The 21,831-nt window shown below is 39.0% G+C and overlaps 1 long non-coding RNA gene across 1 annotated transcript; it reads left to right on the top strand.

The window, feature by feature from the left end:
- Positions 1 to 8,020: 8,020 nt before the first annotated feature.
- LOC136759625 (uncharacterized) lies at positions 8,021 to 9,639 on the top strand. The gene is made up of 2 exons (XR_010820076.1): positions 8,021 to 8,234; positions 8,697 to 9,639. It is a non-coding gene; the product is annotated as an uncharacterized LOC136759625 (long non-coding RNA).
- Positions 9,640 to 21,831: the final 12,192 nt, after the last annotated feature.

Genomic DNA, 21,831 nt, shown 5'->3' with positions numbered 1-21,831 from the left:
ACTCAATTCTTCCGGGCGTAACCTTCGGGGAAATCAGTGTGACGGTGGTGCATGACGGGAAATGATGTTCTCCTCTTAGCGCAAAGCCACTCTTGTAAAGGTATCGCGATGGCGGTGAAACTACAGAGTCCATGTGTCCTTGCGATCTTCTCTGTGGTTGGGTAACGCCTGTCAGAGGCTCAGGTTACCCGTTGGAAGCTCAGTTGTTTTGTTGGTTTTGTTCTTGTGTTGTCTTTCGTTTATGTTAGTTTTCCTTTATGTTTATCTTTATATTTATGTATAATAAATTGAGGCACGCAGAGGTGCTAATTTACAATGTAGATCCAGTTTGTAACATAAATGAATAGAGTCTGTGGCACATGTTTTAGTGTCTTAACTCCTTATATTTTCAGCACTGTGGTTCAGAGTAACCTCTACTGCACTTTCTCATTATCCTTATATAGAAATTCAGCTGATTGATAATTCGTTATTTTAACTTTTAAAAATGACATTTGCTTACAGATCCCTTTTATTATCCCTAAATTATTAAACAATGCTCCCTCACGCTCCTAAATAGCTGCAGTCCAGGTCTGGCAGAGCATCACCAGGGAAAAAACCCAGCATCTGGTGATGTCTATGGGTTCCAGGATTTGGACCCAAGTATACTCACAATTTAATTCATGATTATGTTAGTTTGTCCAAATACTTTTGAGCCCCTAAAATTGGGGGGACCACATATACAAATGGGTGTAATTCCTACACCGTTCACCCAATTTGGATATAACTACACTCAAATTAAAGATGAAAGTCTACACGTAAAGAACATCTTGATTGTTTCCTTATAAATCCATTGTGGTGGCATACAGAGCCAAAATGATGACAATTGTGTCACTGTCCAAATATTTATGGACCTGACTATATATTGTTAGCATTTATATAATTTTACTTTAACTTCTCCTCTGTCTACCCCACCCTTCAGCACATATTTAACTGGGATTTAACTGTATTTAGTCAGCACTTGTTAGCTTTTTGTACAAGGATGTGTGCTTCTTGTGTATTGTATTTTGTACTGTATTTTGAAAAGTTGTTTTGTGAAAACTTAATGTCGTCCTCTGGGCCTCTGCTATTAAATTAATGCATTACTATTACTTACCCAGCTGTCAAATATCAGGCTTAATTATATCACTAGTGTTTGCCCTGCACTTCCTCCAAGCCCAGGAGAAGAAAAACAATCTGTGAACTAGTTTCTCTGTGCTTCAATATAGAGGTTTAAAAATGTAAAATTAACATAAACTTGTCCTCTCTGACCATCTATCTCATTGTCATATTTCGGATTAAGACAGGTAAGCTTAGGGTTGGTTTCCCTAAGAAAATGTGGTTAGCTTTAGGTTTGCTACTCCCACTGGCTTCACTTTCTTGTTTTTAAGCCCCTCCAATGTCACTTTGGCTGTGTGCTTGTCGTTGTCCTGCTCATTGGCGATTCTAGAGCCCATTTAATCCCGCTGTATTTCATCTCAGACCCTCATATTTTGTGATCTCTCCTCCAAAGTGTGACGGCGTGACTGACAGACAGCAGCTGCAGCAGTAAACAATTAGCAAACTCTCCTATCATCCACTCAGCAACGTCATGGTCCTCCCCTTCCCAGTCTTTTGTTTTGTGAATGTTGCTCTGAACCACACAGAGGGAATTGTGCACAGTGTAGGCAGACAGCGTAGAGACTGTGAACGTGGATGTCACACAAGTAAGCTAACATCTAGATAGGTATTCTCTAATGTTAGAGAATAAGTGTTGGCTGATAATGTCTTTGCTACATCAATACAGACAGTTGATTTATTTCACACACAAAACACCAAAGCTAGTGCTAGCCAGCTAATAATGTTAGTTAGTCACTCAGTCCCCTGCAACTTATCAACATAGCTAACATTAGTTAGTCAACATATAATTTGCATTAGCTAGCAAGCTAAGGACTTTAACTACATTGTTTTAGCCAGGCATGTAATCTAGCTTATAAATGGCTGCATTCAATTCAAGTCCTTACAAACAGCGATTTATGTATGTGTTATCATCAACAAGGTAGGCCCCTTCAAAATTTTGGATGACCCTTAACGTTTCATTACTCTTAGGGCTTACTGAATTGTCAGCTAATTTATGTTAGCTAACTAAAGTTAACTTGTCAGAATGTTCACTTGAAGTGGCCAAAAGTTTGCATACATAGCCTAAACAAAATTCTGTTTCTCCATAGAGGCATATACAAAAGTTTTTCTTCCAACGTAGGCATGTAGGCCAGCAGCAGCCAGGTGAGAGAGTGAAATACACAGGCAGCTTGGAAGTAGTCTGACTGTCTGGTGACGGTTTCTTACAGACAGTGCCTCTACATTGCCCACATTGATAGCACCCTAATATGATTACCCCTTTCCCCAACTAGCTAAGCTTCAGTGGATTGGAATACTAGATCTTTTACTACATGATGTGGATTTTCCCATTTTTCCCACTTCTTATATATATATATATATATATATATATATATATATATATATATATATACACTCACCTAAAGGATTATTAGGAACACCATACTAATACTGTGTTTGACCCCCTTTCGCCTTCAGAACTGCCTTAATTCTACGTGGCATTGATTCAACAAGGTGCTGAAAGCATTCTTTAGAAATGTTGGCCCATATTGATAGGATAGCATCTTGCAGTTGATGGAGATTTGTGGGATGCACATCCAGGGCACGAAGCTCCCGTTCCACCACATCCCAAAGATGCTCTATTGGGTTGAGATCTGGTGACTGTGGGGGCCAGTTTAGTACAGTAAACTCATTGTCATGTTCAAGAAACCAATTTGAAATGATTCGACCTTTGAGACATGGTGCATTATCCTGCTGGAAGTAGCCATCAGAGGATGGGTACATGGTGGTCATAAAGGGATGGACATGGTCAGAAACAATGCTCAGGTAGGCCGTGGCATTTAAACGATGCCCAATTGGCACTAAGGGGCCTAAAGTGTGCCAAGAAAACATCCCCCACACCATTACACCACCACCACCAGCCTGCACAGTGGTAACAAGGCATGATGGATCCATGTTCTCATTCTGTTCATGCCAAATTCTGACTCTACCATCTGAATGTCTCAACAGAAATCGAGACTCATCAGACCAGGCAACATTTTTCCAGTCTTCAACTGTCCAATTTTGGTGAGCTTGTGCAAATTGTAGCCTCTTTTTCCTATTTGTAGTGGAGATGAGTGGTACCCGGTGGGGTCTTCTGCTGTTGTAGCCCATCCGCCTCAAGGTTGTACGTGTTGTGGCTTCATAAATGCTTTGCTGCATACCTCGGTTGTAACGAGTGGTTATTTCAGTCAAAGTTGCTCTTCTATCAGCTTGAATCAGTCGGCCCATTCTCCTCTGACCTCTAGCATCAAAAAGGCATTTTCGCCCACAGGACTGCCGCATACTGGATGTTTTTCCCTTTTCACACCATTCTTTGTAAACCCTAGCAATGGTTGTGCGTGAAAATCCCAGTAACTGAGCAGATTGTGAAATACTCAGACTGGCCCGTCTGGCACCAACAACCATGCCACGCTCAAAATTGCTTAAATCACCTTTCTTTCCCATTCAGACATTCAGTTTGGAGTTCAGGAGATTGTCTTGACCAGGACCACACCCCTAAATGCATTGAAGCAACTGCCATGTGATTGGTTGGTTAGATAATTGCATTAATGAGAAATTGAACAGGTGTTCCTAATAATCCTTTAGGTGAGTGTATATATACACTGTTGCCTTTTGTGTGGTATTTTGTGTGGATTCCTTGTCATAACGTAAGGGAAATCACCTTCTGCTGCCTCCTTTTTTAATTTTTCGATTGTCATCTTGTTCACAGTTCACGTTTCATTTGAAAATTCTGGTCCATTTCAACATTACTGAGTCACAGATCGCAGGTTTGAAAACTATTAAATGGACGTTTTATCTAAATTCTAATGAAGTTTCATGATGATTAAATGATTAGAAAGTTATTGAATGCCATGATCAAGCTGGCAAGCCTGTACTGCAGCAGTTGAAAAATCTGTGAAAATGGCCCATCATTCAATCAGAGTTTTTGTTCAAGTTTAATGGTAAAACAATATAAGAAAATAGTATGATTATCTGAGTGTTAATTGGCTATAAGTTTCTTTATAATGAAGGTACAGCCATGGTTTTGGTATTACATTTCATTATTTTTTAACCCTCTATGTCAGGGGTCATTGATGACATTTACAAATATTGTCACATACTTATACAGGGGTGTCATAGCAAAGGGGGTGAATACTTATCTAATGAAGACTTTTTGGGCTTTTATTTCTAATTGATTTTTCATTGTCACCCCCCTCCCCCATTTGTTCCGCAGGTTGTAACTAAACGTAAAAAGGTCCAAAGGGACATCAATACATGCTAAAGCCACTGTAAATAAGAGATTCTGCAAGACAAATGTAAAGAGTTAGGGAAGAAACTAAAGAGCAGAACCTCCATGGTAGTTTTCTCTGAAATACTACTGGTACCATGTCCCAGGCCAGGCAGAGATTAGAAAGTTCATAATCCTGGTATAGAGAAGAGGGTTTTAGATTTAGGGGGCATTGGTCTTTCTTCTGGGATAGATGGGACCTGTGCAAACTGGACAGTCTTTACATCTAAACAGAAGTGGGGTGAATGCATTGGGAGAGTGTATGTGCAGAGAAATGCAGAATATTTTAAACTAGGGACTAGGGGGGCAGGGAGTTCTGACAATGGGAGATGTTCCACTAAGGAAAGAAAACCAAGGGAAACTGCTAGTAGGCAAGTCCTGAAATGTTTGTACCTCAATGCCAGGAGTATAAGGAACAAGATTTTAGACCTAGAAGCCACAGTGCTGGCGTGTGACTATGATGTTGTAGGACTGACAGAAACATGACTTACAGAAAATGATGGGGATGAATACAAGTTGAAAGGATACACACAGTTTAGGAGAGACAGGCAAAATCGAAGCGCTGGTGGGTTAGCATTATATGTGAAAAATGACATTGAGGCAGAATAACTCAAATTAGATCCTAGTAATGGAACAGAATCTTTGTGAGTGAAACTTTTGAACAAGAGATCCGGAGGATTAGTGGTAGGAGTGTGTTACAGACCACCCAACTCAGATATTTAGAAAGATGTTGCATTGTACAGTGTAATCAGGACTGCATGTAGCAAGGATGTGGGTGTTATAATGGGGGATTTCAATTTCCCAAACATAGACTGGGAAAGCGAAGTTGGGACTATAGAAGCAGCAATATAAATAGTTGAGATGGCAAAAAAAACAAGGACCAAGTCTACAACAATGGTCTACCATTTTAGAAATGCAAACCTTGAAGGTATGAGGCAGGACTTAGAAGAGATAGACTGCAGCACACTGGATACAGATTCAGTCGAAAATGGATGGGTATATTTCAGCAGTGTACTACTAGAGGCTCAGGAGAAATTTGTACCAAAACGAATTGCTAATTGAGGACTTCAAAACATTGGCCAAAATGGTTTAATAGAGAGAGTTTAGAGACTAAACAAAATACAAAGAATATGTTGAACTGCAAAGAGATTTTAAGAGAGGGATCAAGAAAGCAACGAGGGAAATGGAAAGAAACATAGCTCTTGGAGCTAAAACTAATGCAAAGAGCTTTTTTCAATACTATAACAGCAAGAGGTCAACAAAGGAGGAAGTGACAAATGGGTAAAGGCTAAAAAAGGAAGTATCTTAAAAAATGAACACGATGTGGCAAATGTTCTAAATGAGTATTTCACAGGTTTTAACAAAATAAAAAACAGTTAACATGCCACAGGTTAACAACCAGTCCAGTCAAACCCTAAGAGAGATCAGGATAAATGAGGAGGAGGTACTGAAGGGACTAGCAGAATTAAAAACAAACAAATCACCTGGGCAGGATGGTATATTTCCAACAGTACTTGACTCTTGCTTTTGCAACATGGGTTTGTATTAATATATCTCAGATTTTAAGTGTATTCTTGACTGTACCATGGGAAGACTGAGCTGATTTATACTTGTTGGAATCTTTATTCCAGAGAGCAGTTGATGAGAACTGGGTTGGGATTGATGACCGTGTATTCTATCGATATAGTTTTATTGTATTCACATCTTCCTGTTTTTACATGCCAAATACAAACCTCATTATCAGTTCTATCAAAGAAAACTTTAGTGATTTTTGAACCAGATCTCAATCTAGAAAGTGTATTTCTCACATGCACTGTCATTGGCACTATGCACAATAAACAAAGTGAATTTGTCAGCCGGGCACACGGACAATGCGTGGGATTGCGAGTGCAAAGCCCAAGGCCGCAGAACATGAACCTGAGCCAAGACATCCTGCAGGGTCTGGTAGCTCTATTGCATTTTTCCCTTCTACCTAACTTACATGCCACTGGAACAGCAAGAATAAAATACTGTAGAGTGATTCATTAAATAATGGCAGGTATCTATTTGGACTATAGATAAATATTTATTTAGTATGTTGTACATTAACAAGTTCATACAAGTAGATTTTTCATTATGTTTAAATTAACATGTAGACTGACCCTCTTTGTGCCAAATAAGGTAAATTCGATGAATGTTTACCTTTATTTTGTTATGTCCAATTTATCAACACTAAAGTAATAATTACTACTGCCCTCCTTTCTTTCACTGATTGGTTTAACTGATCTTTCTGCAGCCTTTCACACTCTTAATCTCTGCATTCTCCACTCCTCCCTTCCCAATTCCTGGATTCTCTGGCACTGCCTTTGCCTGGTTCTGCTCCTACCTCATATTTGTCCACACCACAACCTCTCTTAACAGGTGTGCCTCAAGGATATGTCCCCAAGCCCCATCCTGTTCTCTCTCTACACCCACTCTTTCTGGTCCCCCTCGTTGCATCTCATGGGCTCTCTTACCACTTCTATACAGATAATGACCAGCCCTTCATTTATTTTCCTTCTTCTCACTCTCTCATCCCCTCTCACATCTCTTTCTGCCTCTCTGCAGTCTCCTCCTGGTTGCACTCACATCATCTTAACCTTTCCAAATCAGATCTCGTCTTTCCTTCCTCCTCCTTCTATAGTAAATGCAAATTAACAGTACTGTGCAGTTTAGTATCAGTGACAGTGTGTACGCTAATCTAAGCAGTATTTATTGATGATATATTTTGTAGCCTACGCCCTTACCCAGGAGGTAATGTCAATACAAACTGCTCTGGTTATTATGGAATTTTAAGCAGAGGTTTAGAATTTGATTAACACCACCTCACTTTTTTTTACACCAAAACTTTAATTGTGTTTCTACCACAGAATACCACACTACACTTTTACATAGTTTTATCATGGTATAGCACAATAAACATTACTGTCACGTTCCAGACTAACAAATGTCATTCTAGAACAAAACGTGTCACATGTGATACAAAAACAAATGTCAGACAGATGTCATAAAGCAGTACAAAGTGTCAAGGAGAGTCAAAACGTGTCATAGGGGACAATGCAAATGCATCCATATTAGTGCATATAGTTGTTTGCAAGTGACGGTGAAATAATTGTTATTAATTATTATTATTTACATGTAGGATGATTCTGTTGCCCTGGAGAAATATGGACGTCACCACGATATACTGCACTGCGTATATGCAGCATTGTGGTGTTATACACTGTACTGCAATAAATTATATTGTATTACTGTAATATACTATAGACTGAATTATAATATATAATATAGTACAATACAGTATATGTGTATATTATGACTATACTGTGTAATACAACCAGTAGACATAATCAGGAAGATTTAGCAGACTAGATTACTAAGACTTAAACCAAAATTAAAAACGAATACTGTAGAAAATAGTAACACGTACTCGGCATTAAAATAGTTACAGGCAGCAGCATCATCTCAGGGAAACTGCTCAGTTGCTACATCTCTCGATCCGCTTTGAGAGAATGAAAGAAATAAGCCCGACTCGTTTTCAGTTTCGGCTTTGTAACACAGGGTTGGCAACGCAGCCGTGACCTCCGACCCCGTCGTGCACCAACCAATCAAATAGTGGGTCGTTTCTAAACCCAAAATTTCCACGTCGGCAAAAGTCAAAATGGAAGAATTAAACCAAGTTGCAGGGGTCGCTACGGTGTGAGCCGGACAGGTGAAGCGAGTGGCGCGGTGTCGTGCGCACTTCTGCGCGTCTGCTGCGGGACTCGGGTACCTGATCTGCGCAGCGGCCGTGCAGGTAAGAGCTGAGCGGCTTTCATCGCTGCAATTGTGCCACGCATGCATGACTGAAATCGCTCCATGCTGTTCATTTATATCGTTTCTTCTGGTACATCTGCACTGGTTAGATCTGGAAAATAGTTTGTCTTTAAAGTAATGTAGAAGCATGCAGTTCTTTAAAGTTGGCTTCGATGACCAGAAGTGGGTAGAGTATCCATTTCACCCTCACCTGGTAGACGTGCTTCCGAAACTGACGCTAATGAGACTGTTTTCCCAAATGTTTGAGAGCACGACGTGTCATCTGCGAAGAATGCGAGATGTTTAACGTTCACTCAGAAATAACAAATGTGTCTTGTTTTTTATGTTGCACTATTTCTTGAATTGGTGAAATGTATCTTTCGTTTTGTTTCTGCAGGGGGGAATGTTGAATTGTGGTTTGAAACTTTTTGTCTAATAGGTGTTTTCTCTCTTTCTATTGAAGTGGAGCAATGCAGATTGAGAAATGCACCTTTTTATGGTGTTTAAGAGCCGATCTTGTCTTTGAAAACAAAGTTCTGTAACACGTAGACTCTGAGTACTAGAAGTCAGTGCACTACAGAACTTTGTTTTCAGGGACCAGTTAACACCGAGCAGAGCCGCAGCGCTGCAGGACACTGGGCCCGATGAATTTCACCAGGAGCACATGAAACTGGGCTGGGAAACAACTGTGTCGTGTATAAGAGAAATAGTGTTTGAATTGTGCTATTGGATGTTTGTATTCAAGAATAAACTGTTAAAATACCATATGTGAAACAACTGAAGAATCATTCTGCTGTAACTACAACATATGGTATGGAGGTCCTTTCAATAGCCTCTTTTTTTATTATTATTATTATTATTCTTTGTATTAGCCTTTCTTTGTATTTGTATTTATCCAGTATGTTTTTAAAGTCAGTTATTCAGTACAGACCGGTTTCATTTGTCAACAGAAATGCATATTCTTGAATGTGAATGTGCCAACAGAGCACTACCTTCCCATGTGAACACCTCCATACCTCGCTTTAAACTGCTGTGAATTGTTTGCTGGTGTTTTATTTAAAAAGTACTTCCAAAGACCTTTAGATGTGCATTTCCCCCCTCCCCACCAATTGTTTTTACAAATTGTAATGATTAACAGCTGGGAAGGGTCCACGGGCAAAGGAGTCTTCCATTCGACTCGTAGACAAATGTAACCTGGATCTGAGAACACGGTAGGAGAACAATTTGAAAAGAAACTGTGGAAGGACTTGAAATGAAGTAGACTAAAAAGGAATCCAGGATACGGAAATCAAGATGCAAAACGGTTTTCGAGAGAGGTGATGTGAAACTCGCATGTGTTGTGACTTCTTGTTAACCACAGATTTTCATTGCAAACTGTTTACCATGATTAAAACTGTTTTATGTAATCCTGGGTATCTGTGTTTGATTTATACATGTGAGTGGGGACGGGGGTGTATATAATGTACAGTAAAAAAGATGTGTATACAGAATGCTGTATTGGAATGAAGAAATGGCTTTCCAACAGTTTTCTCATTTTCATGTGTTTGCTCTCCATTTCCTCCTCTACTAGATTCTGCTCTAGTCCCTTTCTTTTGCTCACCAGCTTCATTTCTTAATGACGAGGAAAAACAAACACCCTCCAAAAGTGTGCACGTTTTAAAAGCAGACCTGCAGCCTGTCTGGGGTATTTCTATGACCAATTAATGAGTGCCATGTGTACCAACCCTCCCTGCCCCTCTGCTGTTTCAAATCCACACTGCAGCTCTTGACATTGAGTGCATAGTTGTACCTGCAGGCGTGGGTATGTCTTGGTGATCCTCAGCTCACTAGTGACCCCTTGTGTTGGTGTTGCAGCTTGGGGTCTGAATGTGCTCCCTCTCCTCTGACCTGCTGTCTGTGCTGTACAACTGTAGTGAAAACAGCAGCCAGTCGCCTGAGGAAAAGTTTTTGTGAGGTGCTGTCCTGTCTCTAGTCATACCTGAGTTAGAGGGATGGGTAGGGTTGAGTGGTAATGAGCTGATCAATGTTGCTCTGTAATGTTTCCAAGTCAGTCACATCTGCTTAAAATACAATGTAATGTACCGCACAGAACCCCCCTGCCTTCCCACTCTATGATACGTTTTAACATTAAAATTTACTTTCTGCATAAAAGAGCTTGTCCTTATGTACAGAGTGGTTTAATTCTGGTAGGAATAATTTAATTAGAAAACTTACCCAAGCTGTGTATTAATTATGGATGGAGATAAAAGTGGGAATGGTTACTTTAGGTTTTCAAAGGGCATGATTGTGTGATCTAGCTCATTTCTGCTCTTAATATATGTGTTTAAATGAAGGCTGCATTTTGTTCTGGGTTAGGGTTAACGTAGTCTTTTGTTAACAAGGTGAGTTTTTCTGCCGAGTTGGGTGTAGATTTGTATGGGCCCAGCTTGATCTTTTGGTATTGGCTAGGATGCGATGTAGCATCACAGATCAGAATAAAAAACGGATTAATATTATTTGAATAGTTACTAAAATGTTATTATAACCTGGATTAACGCACTTTTCGAATACTTTATCTGCAACAGTAAAAACCTACCCTGAGGAATTCCTCAGCAAGTGATTTAATTTTGTTTAATTTTACGGTAAACTTGTGTTAGTGCGCCCTCTGCTGGACAACGAATGTAAGTGTACAACAATAAAATATAAAATTCCCCAAGTCAAGCTTCGTTACATTGCATGTGACTTTCTCTGCGTTTGATGTCGGCACCATACAGTTTCACCTTGGCTATCTTTGGGGATATATTTATTGTTGAATGCTTTGCAAAGTCATAGTTGCTACACTCCTATGTTCTACAAATCAATTCATTCCATTTGCATTTATAAATTAAAACATTTATATCAGTGTCCCTTGTTTTGGTGATGCTTACATTTCCATTGATCAAACTAACAAGGTATTCTGTCATAAATATCCCACGAACTATTCCCAAACTATTATTTGAGACTGAAATCTGTGTTGTTTTTGTGTTGCTCTTCTATGCAAGGACACAAACTAATCTAAGCATACACTATAGATGTATGACCTTTGCCTGTGCTTCTTCCATGGTGCCAGCCCCTGTCCTTTTCCACCCTTCTCTTCTGCTGCCCATTAATTATACCTGCCCTCTGCGCCCTCTCTCTCTCTCTCTCTCTCTCTCTCTGCAATGGAAACCACTACACAGGAACACCAGCTCCGAGGCATCTCTGAGCTCCTGACCTGACAACACCTTACCAGAGATCAAATCAGTAGCAGCTTTTAATTCTGGGTTCATTGCGAGCTGTTCTGCACTGTTGCCCTTTACATGACTGTGCGCCCTTCTTCAGTTTATTTCCTGGAATAACTGACTTTGAGAATATGTCACTTACTGGTACTTTATTCTGTAGGTAGAAACCCTGCCCATCGTATGAATTGCACTAGAGCGCCCCCTGTCATTTAATACAATAACTGCAGTTTAACTTAATAGGTGAGAAATGTGCTTACCGTCTCCCACAAACAACTCATGACAGAAAACAAGTACAAATGTCACAAATTTACCTGACAGACGTATACCTGCTTTAATTGATATAATTGACGAGAGAGAGTGTAGCAGTTAAACTCAATGCACTGCAACAGGTGGCATATATATATATATATATACTAATTCACTAATGTGATAATTCGGATGCCCCTTGCAGACATTTTACTGGAGTGTACACTCTCATGTTGAGCAGCTGCATAACCCTTTGATATTTCAAAGGGAGAGGTACTTTTACTTGGGGAGCTCATTGAGCAGCCTGCAATAACTTGTCAATATCCTTTAGGCCTGTCTTCCTTGCACCGCATGCCCTACATGACAAGGCTTGTGCTGCACAAACCTATACCGGCAGAAGCCTTTCCATTGCTTTTGGAAACTCATATATGGCACATAGTTCAGCGGTCATGTTACACTCCGTAACCACTTGAACTAAACTGGATTTTCAGCTTATGGCGCTGGGAGGGTGTTGACTGGCTCAGCAGTAGGTGTCGGAGCAGTACTGCATCTTACACAGGAGCAGGGCTATAGGATTGTATTGGGCGTGGGGGCAAGGAGATGTATAGGGGTGTCCTGGTTCCCGTCGTTTATAGACAAAGTTCAGTGCTGCTCCTTAAAAAACTGTCTGAGAAATAAATCTGTTGCAGGAACCCCGACTCTCTCCCATTATTTGTTTCTGTTTCTGTCAGTGCGATATCCAGTAGCAAAAAGCCTGAAACACTACAACATTTGAAAGTAGTTTTTAATCGTTTGTATTCTATATAAATTTTATACAACTATTGTAAGTAGTGTTGCGATCAAACGGCAATGCTATTGCATGCATAACTAGAATAATAAGCACGAACACAGTTTTAAAGCTCTGTCCTCTGTCTTAAGATGTTGTTTTCCAATGCACTTTTTCTTTTGTAAATGCATTCGCAATATTGTGTGGACAGGGCAGGCGTAATTCGTGTAGGATTATGTGCAAGTGAACATCATGGTGTGTCTGTCTGTAACGAAAAGCCCTTTCCAATCGATGGCACGGCCTGCTCTCACACCTGCCCTTGCATGCGGATTGACAGCTCTGACAGTAAGGTATTATATATAACTCTACCGTTAAATAATGACACATGGTTCTTGTATATATTGTGTCTATTTTGGAAGGATGTAGGCTATGCCATAAAGAGCGCAAAAAGCAGACATACACAGCCTACATCAATAATACAACATAGAGAGAACCTTTATACAGTAATTAAAACGATGAATTAATACAACTAATTCTGGTTTTGTTTGCGGATATAAAACATGATTGTTTTCAAATTATGTTCCTTGATTTTTGCATCACTGTGTAATAATAAATAATAATATATTCATTCGGACATGTTTTCGGTTTGTGCACCGCGAATGGGGTGGGTTGATATTTTGGGATATCAATTGAAATACTGCACTACAGGGTAGTCTTTAAACATCACGAAGCGGCAGTGTTTCTGCAGCGCTGCGCGGGGGAGGGACGGCGAGACGCACCTTAATACATGCAGCCCCAGCGCGCGCATTTGCATGGACCTCTCTGATTGGTTGAGACTCGGGCGCGTGGGCTAGGCTTGCCTTATATGGCGCTCTCGGCGCGTCACTGAAGTCCCAGAGTTCTTGAATGATTTCTATTGGACAGTTGCAAGAGCACGTCATGACGAGGGGCGGGGATCCGAGGAACGCGTCACATGTGGGCGGAATGTGCATATAGCTCATTCTGATTCGTTATGACGTCAACTCCACGCCCAGACCCTGTTGCATATGTATATTCCGTCCTGTTGTCATATATTAACCCACTTACTGCCAAATATATAGTCGAGTTTGTGTGTTTTATAAGTACTTCATACAGTGTGATGAAGCAAATCCATCTCTATTCATTTTGCATAATTAATTGATATGTTTACATTTTTCTACGGATACAAAAAGTATACGATATTTATCGTGTTTCTTAACGAATTACAATGATCCACGTATCAATATGTATTTCAAATGTATCTCGTTGTTATGCATCACAACAGTTTATGATAGAATTAATGGATATAATGTTTTACAGAATACTAATTATGAAACTTATGAAACTGAAATCAATAGTTAAAACACACACAGAGAAACATTTTATATTGCAATATAAACAGAAGCAATAGGAGGTGTTATATTATTCATAACACTCTTTAGGAATTATATATTTTTGCCAGAACTGAATTGATTAATGTATTCCTTTTTAATATCTGTATTATGCAGATATTGTACAAACAACAAATGTTACACAACATTTTTTGTAGTTAATTTACAAAACGTACAAGTATTCACGAAAATAATATTCCTTTTCACATATAAATATAAAACGTACAAATAATATTGGAAATTAATGGAAATATGTTGTTGTTGTTGTTGTTGTTGTTGTTTTGTGAAACTTCCATGTGCCATTTATTAAATAATGCATGTAAATATATCCAAGTGTGCAAATGAGGCATCTTAAAATATCAGAGCGTATACTATAATATTAATCTCAGATATGTATCTGGAGGATGTAAACACAGAAAGTTTAATCAAACACTAAAATAACATTTCTTCAAATATAAATATTTTTTATTTAGTTTTTTTACTTCATCAATTCAAAACATCGATCCAATCCTCAACTGCAAATTATAAACAATTCTCAACGTCGGGTTTTGCAATAAAGCAAAAGTAAGAATTATTTAAAACTCTGTATTGTTTTTTGCGGGTGGGTCATTGTTTTAATCCGACATAAGCAGTTATTTTTAAAATGTAGACGAATTGATATTTTCTTAGTGGACTTCAATTTTAACGCGATACAAAAACAAGTACACGGATACTGGCGGTCATGCCGAATAAGTAAAAATATAAATAAATATGTATGATTGTCAGTACATTTTGTGTAAAGAAAATGGGGAATATAGCAACTAGTAAATGCTAGACAGATCATGGCTCCTATCTTTCATATATATATATATATATATATATATATATATATATATATATATATATATATATTATTAATAATAATAATACTATATTCTAATATATTTAGATATATTTAAATAATAATAATAATAATAATAATAATAATAATAATAATAATACTTCCAAAAGTTTTTTAGTAGACTTTGTTTTTAGACTACGCACCTTAAAATAATAAATGTCAAGTTAGACAGATCCAGTACAAAGGTAGACAGTGGTATATATATTGGTTGCAATTAGTGCAACTGAGAAGGTAAGTTTACTGCCGTGTTTATTTCAACAATATTATTACAAATGAAAAAATTATAATAAAACACACATTAGTTACCAGTTGTCAACATTTATGTTCACGTTGTATCAATTTCAAATCACAGTCTGAAGCTTAAAGGAAGCAATTTTCCACAGTGGCTATGATGGCTTCTACAATTTATAACAACTTTGCAAACAGGTCTCGGAGATTTATTGTAACGACGCCCCAACAGGAAACTGTTGATTTATATTGGGGATATTAGTGTTAAATACATATTGGATTGCAACCAGATTACAAGGTAACTGCCCCCAGCCTTTACAGGACACTTTATATGGCTATATCGCTCAACGGACGTGTTTCGTGCAATATTTATCAGCTCTGACAGCCATTAGGAAAGAATATCTAAAAAAACAGGCGATACCTAAACCCCAATTCACAATGCAGGCCCTTTGAAAACGTGTTCGATATAATTAGATAAGATAGACCAGGAACTACACTGTTGATCTGTTTCTATTCTTAATCAATGTTACTATTGTGATGTCCCTCTTAGAATGTGTAATGATCAGATGCAACGCATTTCTTAGGAGTACTTATATATTAGCTATATATCTTATATAGCTATATACAGTATACATAATGAGATTAAATTATTTATTTGAATGTGATTATGCTGTACTGAACACAGGTTTACAGAAACCCAGGATGTGGAAAATGTATTTAAATGTTATTTTTGTATTATATATTTACACACCAAAACTTTATCGATGTAATAATAATGTATGGGATATTTAAATTCTTTACACACACATACACACACTGTATATCAATCTCTCTCTCTCACACACACCTATAAATAATAGTGTCAATTTACACCCTTTAAAACCCCAGAGTTGTCCATTCTGTTATACAACACACACAGCTATCGGCTCTTGTATAGGTTGCTATTCCTGATTACAATAATTCAATTAACCAAGACTATATCAGCTTAATTTGAAGCCACGAGCAAAGACACTCGCTTCTACAAAAATATGATGCAAAATGAAAAGCCTGATAGCATGTCAATAAACTATACATCTGGGACTAATGATTCATACAGGTATTTTATTAGAATAATGCTCTTGTAATTTGTAAGAGGAATCCACACTTTTACTGTACAGTACTTAAATCCACCGCCGTGCATGCTTTTAGAAACCAAAAGTAACACTGCATTCCTCCCAAATCAAATATAGAGACACAAAACAGGGAGCAGCTCTACCACGACGCCCGTCTTTCGAGTAATGGAGAATCCTGATCGGCTGATATATCGATCCTATGAAAACAAACAATAAAGCAACACAGTTCGCGTCTCAAGTGCTAGCTGCGCGATCAAGTTTAAAGCCTTCATTTCGGCGCATGTCCCGGAGCTCTTTGAAATCCCTTTAAAAATAGTCCTTCCATGCAGATCTAAAGGCGGCAGCAGAACATTTATTAATCCACAAGTATTTTCATAACGATACAAAGAGGATTTAAATCAAACCCGTGACATTGTGGACAGATTTATTGTTGTGGGGCTCTTAAATCATTATGCGAGTCCATCCCATACAATTAAAAAGTGATTGGTCACTGAACCTGTGACGTCCCCGAAGAGCGTCCGTCCATCACAGCGCGGGCGCATGCGCACCATGCGGGAACTCGCGCAAGGCATGCCGGGACACCAAGTTAGCAAATTGTCGGAGGGCCGAGCCGCTCAGTCCGCCCGGCGCCGCGGAGCTGCGCACATCGGCCAGCATTGCGAGAATGACATAAATAGCACTTCTGATTGTGTTGTTGCAAACATACGCACACACTGCACACAAGGTTTACAAACACACGTTTGTGCAAATAAAATAACCTGTCTTATTTCACAGGAATTCATTCATTTTATAATATGAACCTGCAAACTGGTAGAATGCCCTTTTCCCACTAAACTGAAAGTAATGCAGTACTGATATATAAAGTATTAGATTGCCACCTATAAAATGAAATAAAAAACAGACTAAAGGTTCCTTACAAGTTGCTGAAGTGGCCATATAGAATATAATAAATATTGGTCCTATATGAACCCATGAATCATACTCCAATAGAGTTAAAGTTGGGACCCCTTTATGTTTAGAAGGTTCCCTCTTTGGTTCTATTGATTTTATTACAGAATAAATATGATATCCAAAATTTATAACACAATATAAATAAAGCAATATGATGCCTGTTAATCCCCCCTCAGATATCACAAAAGTGCCATGAACGTGTGTGGTGAGCGGTGTAATTTATCTGTCATTTATTTTTATAATCTGACCTTAAATGAATCTGTGCGATAGGTCACTTATCAGGCTGCGCTTTTCACGCAGCAGCAGCTCGACAGCCTCGATCTCGCCCGCCGAGCCCAAACAGAGCGGTGATTGACAGCTGCACGCCATCCAATCAGCTGCCGTCTGGAGAACCGGGCGACTCGATTGGTCCAGGCTGTCTGCAACGTCATCAGACAATCTAGCCAACCATGTCAACGTATGTAAATGAGGACAGCTGACGTATTTCCTGCCATTTGGCACGCCCACTGTCGCCCCCCAGTGGAAACACACGGAACAAACGTCCAAATGCGTTTTTATTAGATGAAATACACACACACATATTAAACGTTCAGTCTGTTTGATAACAGATTCATTTCATTGCATTGTTAAAAAAGGAGAATTCTAACTTGTTCAATTGTTAAATAGTAAAGTGACAGATCTAAGAATAAGCAAACTGAAAAAAGTAATAACAAATGCAATTATTAGTACTAAACCTCTCACAAACAAACAATTATAGAAATGCAATTCATGACACGGAATTTGAATGCGTAAATCCACGAAAATAGGAGGAATTCATCACTGCTTGGAAAACAATGCAAATTACAATGTTTTTTTCTAATTTCCTCACAGCATGTACAGTATTTGAAATACCAAACAAGCACAACAACAGTGAAAGAGGGAAAGCACGATAAAAACGTGTTCTTCACATTTCCCAACCTGAAATAAGCCAATCATTAGTACAGTTGTCAGTGTTCCGTGTCCTGCTGCTGCTAGTGTTGTATTGCATTGTAATGCATTGTTATTCCAGTGGGGGGCGCTGCAGACCTGTTTTCACTCAGGGCAGCTCTAGTACAACCAGCCACGGCACACAAACTTTTCCAGATGGAGAGGTAAGGCATTTTATACAATCAACATAACAACAAGATAACCAACAGTCTGCGTTTTATATTTAATAACTCATAGTTATTAAACTTGTAGTAACCAAAATAGAATAGTGTTAGTGGAACAACACGCACACATTAAAGCATGTTCCTACTTAACTGTGTCGGTGATGTTTGATAGTACATACATCTTTACCTGTTACCTGCAGAAGTGGGTCATACGTGTATCGGTTACACTTCACAATAATGGACACCAATTTATCAGTTAATGTATGAGTCGCACAGGAAGAACATTGGAATGCCTCATGCACTTTTATCCTTAACACTTATACATGTGATTAACAGCTCATATGAAGAGCATACTGTGTTCATGTTGTTCCTGTGGTATTCATACATAACTTCTTTAGGCATGGGTGCCCACTGTATGTCAAGTGTGAACGTTTATGGGGGGCCAAACAGGCCATAATACATTGGATTGCTTGCATACTATATTGGGTCACAACTTCGCATGCATACTATATTGGTTTGTGTGTGAACTATATTGGTTTTGTAGTCTTGGGGAACTTTGCTTTGAATCTTTCCAAAAACTTATAATAGCCCATTTTTTGCTGTCACTTTCCCACAATTCATCATTTTCACAGGCTTATTGACATAAATCTCATGGAATGTTGGCTATGCATATCCCATACAAGATGCAATCTCTCAGGCGTTCGGCAGACTGCCCAGTGCAAATGACATACTCCTGTGGGATAAGTGTAAATGATTTTTGTAAAAAAATGTTATGCCTCTAAAATAGAGCCCCTCTTGATTTGTTCAAGGGCAGGAACTTAAGGCTACCAAGGGTGTATGCAGCAATGCTAAAAACCCCAGATCAGATAAAAAGGCCAATTGAGAATGGGAGCGTGAATGACGAATCTCTGTCTGTGCTCAAGCGTGAAGCATTAGCACTATTTTTAAATAAGTAAACAATCATTGGAATAAATTATTATCTGCTGAAACAGAAAGCTTTAATAAACAATGAGTTTTTTATGCAGCTTAGCTACTAAACTTCCCCATAGGGTCATATATTGAAGCGGTCCAGCAGAAAGACATTTTGGCAGAAAGGGAGCATCAAGATTAGTTGTTTAAACCCATTCATATTTCTAGGGTTAATAAACACCTTTTATCATTCTATTTAATTTTCATTAGATTCTGTAACTTGTTTCCCTAACACTTGGTCATAAATGGGCACAGTGGGCTTGTAATTTTTTCTCGATTTCAAGTGGGTGAAGCATAAATTCACTGTTTTTAAAACCCTGCGGAGAGCACTCTCAGGTATGCCATAATGGGATATTCATCAGCCGACTCCGAAAGCAGTTTTCCAAAAGGAGAAACCTCGCCGTCCAACATAACCTGACTGATTTGTGGCTTGAACGCTCACTCCAGAGATTAAATGTTGAGGATGGAAAAGGTTTGTTAGTCCAAAGTTTGACTTTCCCCGTGCTTGTAGGTTTTGGCCTGGTCTCAAATTCCCCACCATTCCTCGGACGAAAAAAAAAAAGAAAAGTAGACTGAATAGTTCCAAGTGAGCAGTATGAGTCTGTTCTCTTAGGTGTTGACAGAATATTTTTCAGCTCTACTAAAGGCCATGGATTTTATGTCAGACTTCAAGATACACAGCTTGATAAACATGTCTGCCTTCAGCAATTGGCAGCATTCTTTATGGAAAAGAAAACAAAAAAAAAATGTTATATAAACAAAGAAAATGGCAGGAGTTGCATCGAATAGCAGGGCTCAGAGGTGTGACTGCGCCCTGAACTCTCAGAATCGTTTGTAATCTTACATATATATATCTGTATTCTTTATTAATTAAACGAAAATGCAATTATTGATCCTACAGGCAGGGTTTTAGTGCTGATTATCCCGGCTACTATGTTTTATTCATCGCTTTCCTTCGACTCAGTCCAGGAACACTTTAAATTATTCCCCCTCTCTGTGTGCATTTTTATAATCAAACTGACTTGGTGAAAACTGTGCATCAGACGAAGTGATGAAATCAGAGCATGGGAAAAAAAAAATAGGAGTCCTGGCAGATTTATTAATAAAGAGGGGAAATCTCACTTTGTTTCTATGCAAAGCTTATATGTAGTCATTCTTCTTAGGATGTAACCTTTTTAATTATAAGTGATACAAATGTACAGCTCCACCAGGGCACTTCTTACTCAATGCACTCTTTTGAGTTGTATTTTCTGGGGCTGTTGAAGCACATGATTTGGTAAAAAGTGGCTTCTTGTAGACCTTGATACAAAGGCATGTTTTGTTTTTCCACAGGGTTATTTGCTCCGAAGATACTCCCGGCTGCTGCAGTTGGGAAACAAATGATATGCGGTGGGGAGGGGGGTGAAAACAAATGGAGACGACAGCGCAGGTCGGTGTTGAGTTTCCCCTCCTGCGCTGCCGCTGCCAGGTGCGTTTCATTCTAATGATTTTCCTCCCTCGTCTGAAGGAAGCCCGAGCCAATGCGTCCTGAGCGACTTATCTCCTGTGTGGCATCTCGCATCTCTCAGAGGGCTCCGCCTGAGCAGGGCCCGGGCAGATAATGGCACTGAGGAGTGCTGTCGCAGGCCTCTCCGTAGTTTTAAACCCCCCCGAGAGTCCCCAGGGAGCTGATTAAAATGTTTCCTTTTTGAGGATTGCCATTGCTTTCCGCGGAAGATTAATGTGATGTTGATCTTCTCCACGGTGACCTCCCATTGATCATATTATCACAGGCAGATATGTGTGCTGCGCAAGTGGCATCTCCGTTTCTTAATCAATGCCGGTTCACCTGGGTTAGCCACTGATTAAGTGCTCCAGCTACTCGGTGCCGGCGCTGCAGTGTACTATTAAATCGCACATTGTGGTTAATGCGTTTGATATTGACAGAACGCTCCTTAGGTGCGTGACACAATATTAATACATTATTGACTAAACAATGGTAAAAGGATTCATTTTTCTTGTTGAAGGTCATGGGTAATATGTTCAAGATCATTGCGGCGGCGTGGCAGACGTGTTATTAATTTGTTTCTCTCCCACATTTTGGGCGCATACTTTCACTAAATCACGGTTCGCAGTGTATATTTACAGAGCTCTTTTGCAGGCCGTTACTGCAGTCGGTGCTGCGCTGTGGTCCATTACGAGAATATAACTTCATCTTGAGTCATGGCTTCCTGCCCTGAGTGGCGATTCATTATTTCCTCTCACCTTAATTGTTATAACTGTTCCATTTTCAGCAAGAAAGGAAAACGAATGCGGTGATGTCATAGCATTAGTCACTCAATAGACATAAGATATATATGTTGCTATACCAATGCAAAAGCAGTTCTTTTTCTAAGTTGTCTAAGTTTATCCAAGAAACCAAGTCAAGTTCAAGGTTTGAGTTGATTGAGGGTTGTTCTTTGTATTGAACTCTGCAGTGTTTTTACAAAGGAAAATAATCACACTAGGAATGTTGTTAAATATTGGCACGCACATTTCCCTATATTAAAAATGCATGACTTTCCATCATTTCAGGAACTTATTGTTGGTAATTAATATAAAATGCTTTAAATTGCAAGCAGAGGTGTCCCCCACCAAACAACACAAAACAAAAGTTTATTTGGAAATATTTGAACAAGAAGCAGATCAG

Source organism: Amia ocellicauda, chromosome 10, assembly GCF_036373705.1.
Source record: "Amia ocellicauda isolate fAmiCal2 chromosome 10, fAmiCal2.hap1, whole genome shotgun sequence".
Classification (NCBI taxonomy): domain Eukaryota; kingdom Metazoa; phylum Chordata; class Actinopteri; order Amiiformes; family Amiidae; genus Amia; species Amia ocellicauda.
This window is presented reverse-complemented; position numbering and strand designations above follow the sequence as displayed.